Source organism: Molothrus aeneus, chromosome 18, assembly GCF_037042795.1.
Source record: "Molothrus aeneus isolate 106 chromosome 18, BPBGC_Maene_1.0, whole genome shotgun sequence".
Taxonomy (NCBI): Eukaryota; Metazoa; Chordata; class Aves; order Passeriformes; family Icteridae; genus Molothrus; species Molothrus aeneus.
The window spans coordinates 13,696,738-13,708,808 of NC_089663.1; the positions used below are offsets into that span (position 1 = coordinate 13,696,738).

At 48.9% G+C, this 12,071-nt stretch overlaps 1 protein-coding gene across 5 annotated transcripts in view; it reads right to left on the minus strand.

Moving 5' to 3' along the window:
- RIMBP2 (RIMS binding protein 2) overlaps positions 1 to 12,071 on the minus strand; it is a 90,003-nt gene that overhangs the window by 47,832 nt on the left and 30,100 nt on the right. The gene's annotated exons all lie outside the window — the stretch shown is intronic.

Consider the following 12,071-nt stretch of genomic DNA (forward strand, 5'->3'; position numbering starts at 1 on the left):
AGCCCTGTGAGATACCCCCTGTGAAACAGCCCCTGAGAAACAGCCCCTGAGAAACAGCCCTGTGAAACAGCCCTGAAACAGCCATGTGAGATACCCCCTGTGAAACAGCCCCTGAGAAACACCCCTGAGAAACAACCCTGAAACAGCCAGTGAAACACCCAGTGAAACAGCCCTGTGAAACAACCCTGAAACAGCCATGTGAGATACCCCTGTGAAACAGCCCTGAAACAGCCCTGAAACACCCAGTGAAACAGCCCTGAAACAGCCAGTGAAACAGCCCTGTGAAACAGCCCTGAAACAGCCCTGAAACAGCCAGTGAAACAACCCTGAAACAGCCATGTGAGATACCCCTGTGAAACAGCCCTGAAACAGCCCTGAAACAGCCAGTGAAACAGCCAGTGAAACAGCCCTGAAACAGCCAGTGAAACAGCCCTGTGAAACAGCCCTGAAACAGCCCTGAAACAGCCAGTGAAACAGCCCTGAAACAGCCCTGTGAGATACCTCTGTGAAACAGCCCTGAAACAGCCCTGAAACAGCCAGTGAAACAGCCCTGAAACAGCCAGTGAAACAGCCCTGAAACAGCCAGTGAAACAGCCAGTGAAACAGCCCTGAAACAGCCAGTGAAACAGCCCTGAAACAGCCAGTGAAACAGCCAGTGAAACAGCCCTGAAACAGCCAGTGAAACAGCCCTGAAACACCCAGTGAAACAGCCAGTGAAACAGCCCTGTGAAACAGCCCCTGTGAAACAGCCCCTGATTTCAGGCTGTGAGACAGCCCCAAAACAGCCCCTGTGAATCTCCCCTGCATTTTGCCCAGGATGTTTTCCCATCATTGCAGTCGGTGACTTTCTGTCCAAGCCAGTGACTCCTCCCTGAACAAAACCTGCCTCAGTGCTTCCCAGATCAGTCCAATATAAATCTTCAATGAAAAAAGACAGAAGTTAATCCCAGCTGCCCCAGAGCCACCCTGCACTCAACAAGCAATTTGCACATGGGACAGAGAGGTGAAGTCGGGCAATGTCCTGTGAGAGACTCTGCTTCCCAGCAGGTGGGACAGCCTGTGCTTGGGTTCAGGATGAGCACAGAGACCAGGACACACCATGGCTGAGCTGTTACTGAGCAGTGCTTTCTCCAAACCAAGGAATTTCCACTTGCCCAAGCCCTGCAGCCAGGAGGTGCCCAGGAATGGCCACGCCAGCTGAGCCAGGGTGGGCACAGGGATGTTCCACAGCACAGAGCATCACTGGCAGTGGGAGCTGGGGGTGCTGGAGAACTCCCAGCCCGTTCCCAGAGGGACAGGTGCCTCCTGACAGCCCCATCTCCCCGCTCCCTCCTGGATTTCAACAAATGAAGCATTTCTCCATCTCCTGTGCCTGGCAGCAGCACCGAGCCCACCAACAGCAGGGCAGCACAGGGCTGGTCTTTGGGGTCTTTGGGGTGCCAGAGCCTGCACAGATTTAAAGACTCACACATCAGCACAAACTTCACAGAGCATGAGACAATTCATAAACAAACAGCTGTGGAAAATTAAATGTGAGACATCAAAAATGAACGGCGTTATTACCTCAGATGTAAGCTGCACCTTTGAAAGTGCAGAAATGAGGGCACAAATGTGTGCTCATAACAGAGCAAAAGTAAAAATCCTCCTCTGGATGTGAGGACTGGCTAAAGAATTCCCAGCAGGAGGATGCTTTGGTAGATTTAATGCAGTCTGACACCACTGACTGGGTAACAAGGCTCTGCACTGCCTGCAGAAAGGCATCTGTTGCCCTGTGTGCTAGTTTGCTCATCCATCAATTATTTTTGTTTAAAACCCCCTGTAGCCTGTTCATTTATCTGCAGCTCCTTTTCTGAGGGTCTCTGCTGCCCGCAGCCCGGCAGGGCTGCACTGAGCTCAGTGGCTCTGATCCCTGGGACGGCTCTGGGCTGGGCGATGCAGGACAGAATCCAGCCAGGAGAAACGGGAAAACCTGCAGGCACCCAGAGAGGAAAGGAAGAACCTTCTGATCTTTTCCCACGCATCTTGGCCCTGTAAATGACTCACTTCAAAGGTCAGGCTCACCACCTCCAGCTCATTTTCTGTTTCTTCCAAGGGCTGCATTTGAAAAGCAAAGCAAAGCTGTACCTCAGCTGCAGCCCCTGCCACGGCCCCACGGCCCGGCTGGGGCACAAAATCCTGCTCCTAAACCCCTGTGAGCTCAGCTGTGCACGGGGGGACCCCGGCTCTGCACAGTGCAGTAACTGCAGCCTGCCCTGCACAGCTGCGCCCACAGGGCACTGGGCAGGGAGGAACCTGGGCAGGCAGGCAGCAAAGGCACAAAAGGGAAAAAAGGAGAGGAGAAAGGGAGAAAAGGCAGAGAAAAAGAGGGAGAAAAGGGAGAAAAAAGGGAGAAAAAGCAGAGGGAAAAAAAAGGAGAAAAAGCAGAGAAAAAAGGAGAAAAACCAGAGAAAAAAGGAGAAAAAGCAGAGCTGCTGCTGCTGCCCAGGCTGTGCCACCCTCCTGTCTGTCTGTCTGTCCCTGCCCAGCTGTGCCACCCTCCTGTCCGTCCGTCTGTCCCTGCCCAGGCTGTGCCACCCTCCTGTCTGTCTGTCCCTGCCCAGGCTGTGCCACCCTCCTGTCCGTCTGTCTGTCTGTCCCTGCCCAGACTGTGCCACCCTCCTGTCCGTCCGTCTGTCCCTGCCCAGCTGTGCCACCCTCCTGTCTGTCCGTCTGTCCCTGCCCAGCTGTGCCACCCTCCTGTCCGTCCGTCTGTCCCTGCCCAGCTGTGCCACCCTCCTGTCTGTCTGTCTGTCCCTGCCCAGCTGTGCCACCCTCCTGTCCGTCTGTCTGTCTGACACCCGTCTGTCCCCTCCTGTCCCAGCGCAGGGACAGGGCTGTGCAGCCCTGCCTGCCACAGCCAGCCAGTTCACTTACAATAAATGACATTTCCTGGAAAGCTACGCATACAGTGAGAAATAAACAAGACAGTCTTACTGGTTTCAGGTGTTTTACTATTTCCATTTGATGCTCCCTCTCAACTGCCATGGTGAAGCACATGTTAGCAAGCAGCACAGGAAAGCAGCTGGACATTTCCTGAGGTTAGCACTTAAAAACTAATGAATTCCTGCAGAGAAACTAACAACGTGAGTGTTTTCCACTGCCACTCTGAAGGTAAGGGAAGAGCTGCTCAGAAACACTCGCATTTTACATAAAATCACTTCACAATTGGATTTGCTCAGTTTTAAAAATAGGAACTTTTCCGTGCAAATGATACTGTTCTAACAAAGGAAAACAAATGCAGCTTTACCCCTCTAATCAGCAGGCTGAATTTAGCACAAGAAACACCACACAGAAATAGCACTTCTTAAAAAGCACTGCTAAAAAAGGGACTCAGGAACTGAGCAGATTCTTGGCATTGGGAAGTCCTGCAGCACAGCAGATCCTGGGGAGGAAACACAACAATTCCACCCTGCTGCATTTTTATTGCAGAAAACCCTGCAGGTGACCAGCCGTGCACACCAGCTCATTCCATTGTGAAAAATGAGTATTTCATGATTGGCTTTTTGCAAATATTCAAATGAATCTTATATGTGTTGTGTTAGAAGGTGATGCTGTATTAATTCTCTTAAGTAGTGTGTTAAATATTAGTTTTAGGGTATAACACAATGTTAAAATAGAAACTATGCTGTGTAGGATGCTTTTTCTAAAGAAAGGACTCGCAGTGAGACAGCAGCCACAGGACACCTGAATCTTTCAGAGAAAGAGAATTCATTGCTCTCTTATCAAGCTCTTCCCATCTCCTCAGCCATGACAACACCATTAGCATTCAGAGGAAGCAGCTGACACTGCCCAGCCAGAATCCTGTGTTTGAGTGGAATTTATGCATCATGGATGAGGTGTGTGAATATGCAACAGGCTGTTGATTTTAAGGGTTAATCCTCTGTCAACGTGGGTCCTTTTTCGGGCTTATTTTGCCCAGAAAAGGTACCAGGACTGTCTGTAACTCTTTGTTTCTATTGTCTCATATTGTCCTAATCCCAATTGTCCACATTATTATTACTCTAATTGTATTACTATTTCTATAATAACTTTATTACTATCAAACTTTTAACATTTTAAAGACAAGTGATTGGCGTTTTTCACACCATTGACAACAATTCCTTCCTGCTGCTTTTCACTCCCACCAAGCTCTGCAGCGAGCAGCCTTGCACACCAGCTCATTGCACTGACACTGCACAACAATTCCTGCCTGTGCTTTTCTGTTCCAACAGACCCTGCAGTGAGCAGCCTTGCACACCAGCTCTGCTCCATTGACAAGAATTCCTCCCTGCTGCTGCTCTTCCACTCTGCAGTGAGCAGCCTTGCACACCAGCTCATTTCCCTGCACAACAATTCCCTCCTGTGCTTTTCTGTTCCAACAGACCCTGCAGTGAGCAGCCTTGCTCACACACCAGCTCACTCCATTTGCAGTGCTCTGCCTGTTGCTCTGAAGCTCAGGTGAAACCCCAGGCTCACCTGAGCCTCTGGCAGGTTCCCCTCTTGCAGGACCACGTGGAGCCACCTCTGATTTGCTGCTGCTCAGGGCACAGCCGTCACTCAGAGCTGCCCATCACAGCCTCCCCCTTATCCTCCTCACCTTTTCTCACTTCACTTTTTCCTCCTCACCTGGTTTTCACCTCTCTGCCTTGTTTTCAGTCTCTTCACTTCTCCACCTGACGTTGGCTCACCTCTGGCACACAGTATAACCATGACAGGATCCTCTCAACTCTTTTAAAAACGAAAATGGGTGAAGAGATAACTGAGGCATTTCCCTAACACAGGCAGGGCATGGATGAGCAGCCCCGGGAGCCGGGATGTCCCCAGAGGTGCCCCCAGCCCGGGTCCCTCTCTGCTGCCCCAGCCCAGCCTGTCCAGCCTCTCCATCTCCCATTTACCAGTGCCCATGCGGCTGCTGCTCCCCACAGCACACATTTATTGATTGATTGATTGATTGACTGGTTCCCCTCTGGAAACGGAGGGAGCCCTGTCTGGATCTGCTTTACTGATCCCTGCAATGCAATTAGCCAGACTGGCTCCCACGAACGCTTCTCAAAAAGCTTTTCCTTCTCGTCATGCACAGAGAGCAGAGAGCAGCAAACAAGATCAGCTGTTGCCATGGGAACACCGTGCCCCAGCAGGTGAAAAATTCACTCGTGGCGCTGGAAAAGGATGAAATGTACTGAACCTGAGCATAACATCAACCACAGCTCAAAAGGCTTCGTGTTTTCCCCAAAGATTGGCAGATCTTGTAGTGAGAAATGCAGAGATGCAAATGCTAAAGACCCTCCTGTGAACTCTGGTGACATCAGTAATTCTTCAGCTGTCTCAGAGTAATTTTATTAGGCAGGAACTTCTATCAATATATTGCGTAAGTTTGGAAATCTCTATGAAAAGTTAAGCCAAATTTTTAGAAGTTATGAGTGACTTGAAAACAGAAGATAATTTTTCATTTCAAGACAGACAGGAGAAAAATATGCTGAATAATTTGAAGAATTAGGTGCCAGAAGCATCATTCAAAAACAGCTCTTCATGCTCCAGAAACTCTGTTTTCAGAACAGATCATATTACAGCCTTCAAGTCAGACTGCACAATCCATTCTTCACTTTCTGCTGAGCTAAGGGGGTACAGGGAAACACTGAACAAATCTAGGAGAAAAGCAAAGTATTGTGAACCAGTGCTTTCCCTGCATGTTCTCTAAGGAAAGATAAACATTGCCCCTGCTATTTACCCAGAGTTTCCTGTTTCAGATACAAACAAAGCCAGAGCAGCTCCTGAAGCCCTTCAGGGCAAGCAGGGATGGGAGCACAGGGCCCATTTCTGCACAAACAGGCGACTGTGCCAGAGGAGGGAGATGGAGAGGGAGGAATCGTGGTGCAGAACACCCCTGATCCGTGAACTGACTGGAAAACAAACAAAGGATAAACCACCCAAAGCCACCCACAGCTGGGCAGGGACAAGGAGCCCAGCAGGGAGAGGCCGGAGACCCTGGGCACGACCAAAACCACTCCCAGAACACAGCACTCCACAGTGCTGAACGCTGGACACTCCTGCTGCTGAACCGGGGCTCCAGAAATTCACCCCAGTGCTAATGGCAGTTGGCCTTGGGCCTCGTCATTTTAATTCTTTCATTTCATAAAAACCAACTGTGGAGGCAGCTGTGAATGAAAAGCTCTGGAAGTTCTCAGGAAAGGCTGTGGGGAGAGGAGAAAAGAAAAAGAAAGGAATTCTGAAAAACACCAAGCACAAAGAATCTCCTCTATTCTCTATTTGAAATTGCTGCTTATCAGAACTGAACAAGAACCAGTGTACCTGACTGAAAGAAGCCTCAGGTGTCACCTTTGTACAGCAACCTCCTGAGCCATCCCAGACGCCTCCAGCACCACTTCTGGGCTCTCCCAGCCATCAGGTAAACCCAAACCCACAGCAGAAAATCTGCTCATGAAGAAAGAATGGATCTCTCACAAGGTAATTGCAATTCTCTGTGCAAAGCAAAACCTTGGAGAAGGTTTGAAAACTACACAAAAAACTTCCAGCACTTCAGACACTTGAGTCCAGACACTGTCAACTGTATTTCTACTAATTATGAATTCCATTAACTTAGATCTTCTATTCCTATTGAACGAATTTTTCCATTGCTGCTTATGTTTTCTCATGATATATTTATTTGTTCCAAGGAATGCTGAGAGATCTTCAGTCCTCAAGCAAACTAATTAGTTTTAATAAAGCCAGAAGAAATTAGTTTGGGTTAAAAATTACCAGATAACAAATTTAAGAGATGCTTCTGGTTCTCAGTGGGCTGAGACAGAGGGGTAATCAAAGGGGATGATCAGTTTATCTCCCATTATGAACAAAGATTTTGCAATTAGGCAACATTTCCAGGCCCACGAAGAAATCACTGAGTTATGTGCTCATATGATGCTATCAGGGAAGCTCAGGAAAAATAACCTGACAATAGGTCTGTGTGCATCTGGAAGGTCTGGGAGCGGAGGGTGGCAAAGAAATTATTCCAAACCCTTCTCTCTCCTCAGGAGAGGGAGATGAAATCTCCCAGCCTGACACTGAAATGAAACTGAGCCTCCCCCAATTTCCCCAACGCAGCTATCAGCAAAAGGAGGGATGAGAGTGGAAATTAAAGATAGCCCCAGATGGCTGCACATTTATGAAGTTTTCTAGAACATAAATTTCACCCCATTGATTCTTTTTTCCGGCTCTCTGCTGAAGAATGACCCCTGCCTGCAGAGGAGATTCCAGCAATAGGGAAATAGGGAAAACAGCCCAGGAGGGACTGGAATTCCTCCTGAATATCCCAGTGCAGAACATTACCAGCGCCAGGAGTGCAGCTCCAACATCCCCACTGCCCGCCCAGCACACCCAGCTGAGAGCTCCAAACCCACCCTGCAGGAGCCCCCAGCCCTGAGGGCATTTCCCAGCCCTGCCTGGGCCAAACCTCCTGAAAACGTGCTAAACCTGCTGTAAATGTGCAAAACCTGCTGAAAACGTGCTAAACCTGCTGTAAATGTGCAAAACCTCCTGAAAACGTGCCAAACCTGCTATAAGTGTGCAAAACCTCCTGAAAACGTGCTAAACCTGCTATAAGTGTGCAAAACCTCCTGAAAACGTGCTAAACCTGCTGTAAGTGTGCAAAACCTCCTGAAAACGTGCCAAACCTGCTATAAGTGTGCAAAACCTCCTGAAAACGTGCTAAACCTGCTGTAAATGTGCAAAACCTCCTGAAAACGTGCTAAACCTGCTGTAAGTGTGCAAAACCTCCTGAAAACCTGCCAAACCTGCTATAAGTGTGCAAAACCTCCTGAAAACGTGCTAAACCTGCTGTAAATGTGCAAAACCTGCTGCAAACGTGCCAAACCTGCTGTAAATGTGCAAAACCTCCTGAAAACGTGCTAAACCTGCTATAAGTGTGCAAAACCTCCTGAAAACGTGCTAAACCTGCTATAAGTGTGCAAAACCTCCTGAAAACGTGCTAAACCTGCTATAAGTGTGCAAAACCTCCTGAAAACGTGCTAAACCTGCTATAAGTGTGCAAAACCTCCTGAAAACGTGCTAAACCTGCTGTAAATGTGCAAAACCTGCTGCAAGTGTGCTAAACCTGCTGTAAGTGTGCAAAACCTCCTGAAAACGTGCTAAACCTGCTATAAGTGTGCAAAACCTCCTGAAAACGTGCTAAACCTGCTGTAAATGTGCAAAACCTGCTGAAAACGTGCTAAACCTGCTGTAAGTGTGCAAAACCTCCTGAAAACCTGCCAAACCTGCTATAAGTGTGCAAAACCTCCTGAAAACGTGCTAAACCTGCTGTAAATGTGCAAAACCTGCTGCAAACGTGCCAAACCTGCTGTAAATGTGCAAAACCTCCTGAAAACGTGCCAAACCTGCTGTAAGTGTGCAAAACCTGCTGAAAACGTGCCAAACCTGCTGTAAATGTGCAAAACCACCTGAAAACGTGCCAAACCTGCTGTAAATGTGCAAAACCTCCTGAAAACGTGCCAAACCTGCTGTAAATGTGCAAAACCACCTGAAAACGTGCTAAACCTGCTGTAAATGTGCAAAACCTCCTGAAAACGTGCTAAACCTGCTGTAAGTGTGCAAAACCTCCTGAAAACGTGCTAAACCTGCTATAAGTGTGCAAAACCTCCTGAAAACGTGCCAAACCTGCTATAAGTGTGCAAAACCTCCTGAAAACGTGCTAAACCTGCTATAAGTGTGCAAAACCTCCTGAAAACGTGCTAAACCTGCTGTAAGTGTGCAAAACCTGCTGCAAGTGTGCCAGACCTGCTGTAAATGTGCCAGACCAGCTGCAAGTGTGCAAAACCTGCTGTAAATGTGCCAGACCTGCTGTAACTGTGCCAGACCTGCTGTAACTGTGCCAAACCAGCTGCAAGTGTGCAAAACCTGCTGCAAGTGTGCCAGACCTGCTGTAACTGTGCCAGACCTGCTGTAACTGTGCCAGACCTGCTGGCACCTGCCCTTGCAGCCCCCGAGCACAGCGGGCAGCAATCCTGCAGTGCAACACAATCCCAGCAAACCCAAACCCTGTCTGTGCCTCCCTGGGATGCTCTGAGAGCTCCCAGTGCAGGATCCAGCCCTGAGTTTGCCCTCCAGCACAGCAGCAATGAGAGGGGTTTGACTCTCTCCTCAGTCTGTGTATCCCTCATTAGCCACCCTCTCCCTCCATTAGTGCCTTGCTGTTGTTCTATTTTCTGAGCTCCCAGCAAATTAACACTAAATTGAATTCCACAAAAAAGTTGTTGCAGGCTTTCTCCCCCATGCCTGATTTAATCCCATTTTCTTCTCCCTCAATTTACGCTACATTTAATGGTGGAAATTATTTCTAAGATTGATTTCTGATGATAATACTTATCACAGCTCAGAGGATTATTCTTCCTGTCTATTTTTAGCCAATTCTCAAAGAAAAGATTTGCTCTGGAACAACTTGTGAAGGCCAAAAGTGATATTTAAACAAAAAATCATTTCTTTTCCCTTCTGCCTCCCCTTTACAGCAGCACACCCAGCCTGTGGCAGGAGACACAGAGGCCTCACAAATTTCCTCCTGTCATAAATAATGCCAGCAAATGGGGGAGAATGGACAGAAGAATTAGAAATAATCAGTATTATTCATTTGAATTAGATGTATAATAAATTATTTCCTTTATGGACAAACCTACAAGAAAAGACATTCTTCTACAGTTTTCAACAGCTCTGAAATTCTTTTAAGAAAATAAAATTATCAATTATTGGTGCTATGTCATGAATATAAGCTGTTTTTTAAAAAATATTCTCCATATAAAATTATCTCTTTTTAAAGCCCTATGCTTCAAATTGTTTGAAGTCTGATGGGAGAGTATCTGCCTAATCCATTTCTTTCACTTGGGCATTCCAGATTTCATGCAGCTGTGCAAAGCCAGTTCTGATAACAGACCTGTGAGGCTCCTCACAAGCAGAAAAGGAGTCAGGAGGAAAAAATGTACAGGCAGAAGGTGGTGGAAAAGGGCAAAGGGCAGAGAAATGGGGCTGCAGGGGAGAAATGCAGAGTTACAGCCCTCACTGCTGCTGCCACGCTGCAGGACCCTGCTCCAGCCTGCACCTTCTGCTGGGCAGGCAGCAGCCCCTTGGGAGCTGCATTTCCTGCAGCCCAGGGAGGCTTGGGAGCTGCATTTCCTGCAGAGGGCACCTTGTTACCTGCATTTCCTGCAGAAGGAACCTCCTGAGCTGCATTTCCTGCAGAGGGAACCTCTTGGGCTGCATTTCCTGCAGGGGCTGCATTTCCTGCAGCCCAGGGAACCTTGTTACCTGCATTTCCTGCAGAGGGCACCTTGTTACCTGCATTTCCTGCAGAGGGCACCTTGTTACCTGCATTTCCTGCAGAAGGAACCTTGTTACCTGCATTTCCTGCAGAGGGCACCTTGTTACCTGCATTTCCTGCAGAAGGAACCTTGTTACCTGCATTTCCTGCAGAGGGCACCTTGTTACCTGCATTTCCTGCAGAGGGAACCTCCTGGGCTGCATTTCCTGCAGAGGGCACCTTGTTACCTGCATTTCCTGCAGAGGGCACCTTGTTACCTGCATTGCCTGCAGAGGGCAGCCTGTTACCTGCAGGCAATGCAGAGGGCACCTTGTTACCTGCATTTCCTGCAGAGGGAACCTCCTGGGCTGCATTTCCTGCAGAGGGCAGCCTGTTACCTGCATTTCCTGCAGAGGGAACCTCCTGAGCTGCATTTCCTGCAGAGGGCAGCCTGTTACCTGCATTTCCTGCAGAGGGCACCTTGTTACCTGCATTTCCTGCAGAGGGAACCTTGTTACCTGCATTTCCTGCAGAGGGCAGCCTGTTACCTGCATTTCCTGCAGAGGGCACCTTGTTACCTGCATTTCCTGCAGAAGGAACCTCCTGAGCTGCATTTCCTGCAGAGGGCAGCCTGTTACCTGCATTTCCTGCAGAGGGCACCTTGTTACCTGCATTTCCTGCAGAGGGCAGCCTGTTACCTGCATTTCCTGCAGAGGGCAGCCTGTTACCTGCATCTGTTACCTGCATTTCCTGCAGCTCAGGTCCTGCTCCATCCCTGCCCAGCCGGAGCTGCCCTGGCTGAGGAGCCTCAGGCCCTGCACCCCAGCATCCAAGGGTGCCCAGACATGGAACTCCTGCCAGCCCCTGCTGGGCTCGTGCCTGGCTCAGCAGTTCAGTCTGAGCCTTTCCTTCTGCTTTCAGCACGGCTCAGCGTGACTCAGGGCTGGTGCTGCCCTGACTGGGCTTCGAGCCCATAATTAACCAAATGAGTTCCTTCCCTTGATTATTGCTCTGGGTGACTGTGGTTTCCTGTCCCCTCAGCTCGGGCAGGGCAGGGCAGGGCAGCTGCCCCAAACTGGCCCAGCCAGGGATCTGCAGGGCAGGGCTGGACCCTCAGCTCTGCCCTGGAAATCCCATCCTGCTCCCCAAGAGCCTGGAAGGAAATCCAAGTCCTGAACGCTTTCTCTCTGCCAGATTGTCAAATGGCATCATCTCTTCTTATGTGCAAAATGTGTGCTGGAAGTTGCTCAAATGCCAAAACTTGTCTGATCCTGCTACAATGTAGTAGAGGATAATTTCTAAATTTAGGAAGTAATTGCTCTGCTGCCCAGTGAAACGTACACTAAAAAAATAATTCCTCTAGGCAAGTCCTCATTTTAAACAGCAATTCAGACTGCAGTGACACAACAAGCACTAAAGCTCTGGAAAGGGAAGCTGTGCAATTCCATTGTTGCTGTTTTCTGTTCCCTTGCTGTTTCACAACACAGTCCAAACAACAGCAGCAGTGCTCAGATGTCATCCAGCACACCCTTACAAAGTGCTTGGCAAATAAAACCACGCCGTTCTCCTGGGTAATATTTCTTTTTGTGGAGCATTCTGACTCCCCCAGCTGTGTTTCATTGGAATTCTGAACAAAAAGCTGACATTTCCAGCTCCTTTGTGCAGATGAAAGGAAGGGAAGGTTCTGGTTTCAGACACAGCCTGCCTGGCACTGCTGCCCTGGAGCTGCCCTTGCCAGCCTGGACCTTGGGGGCAC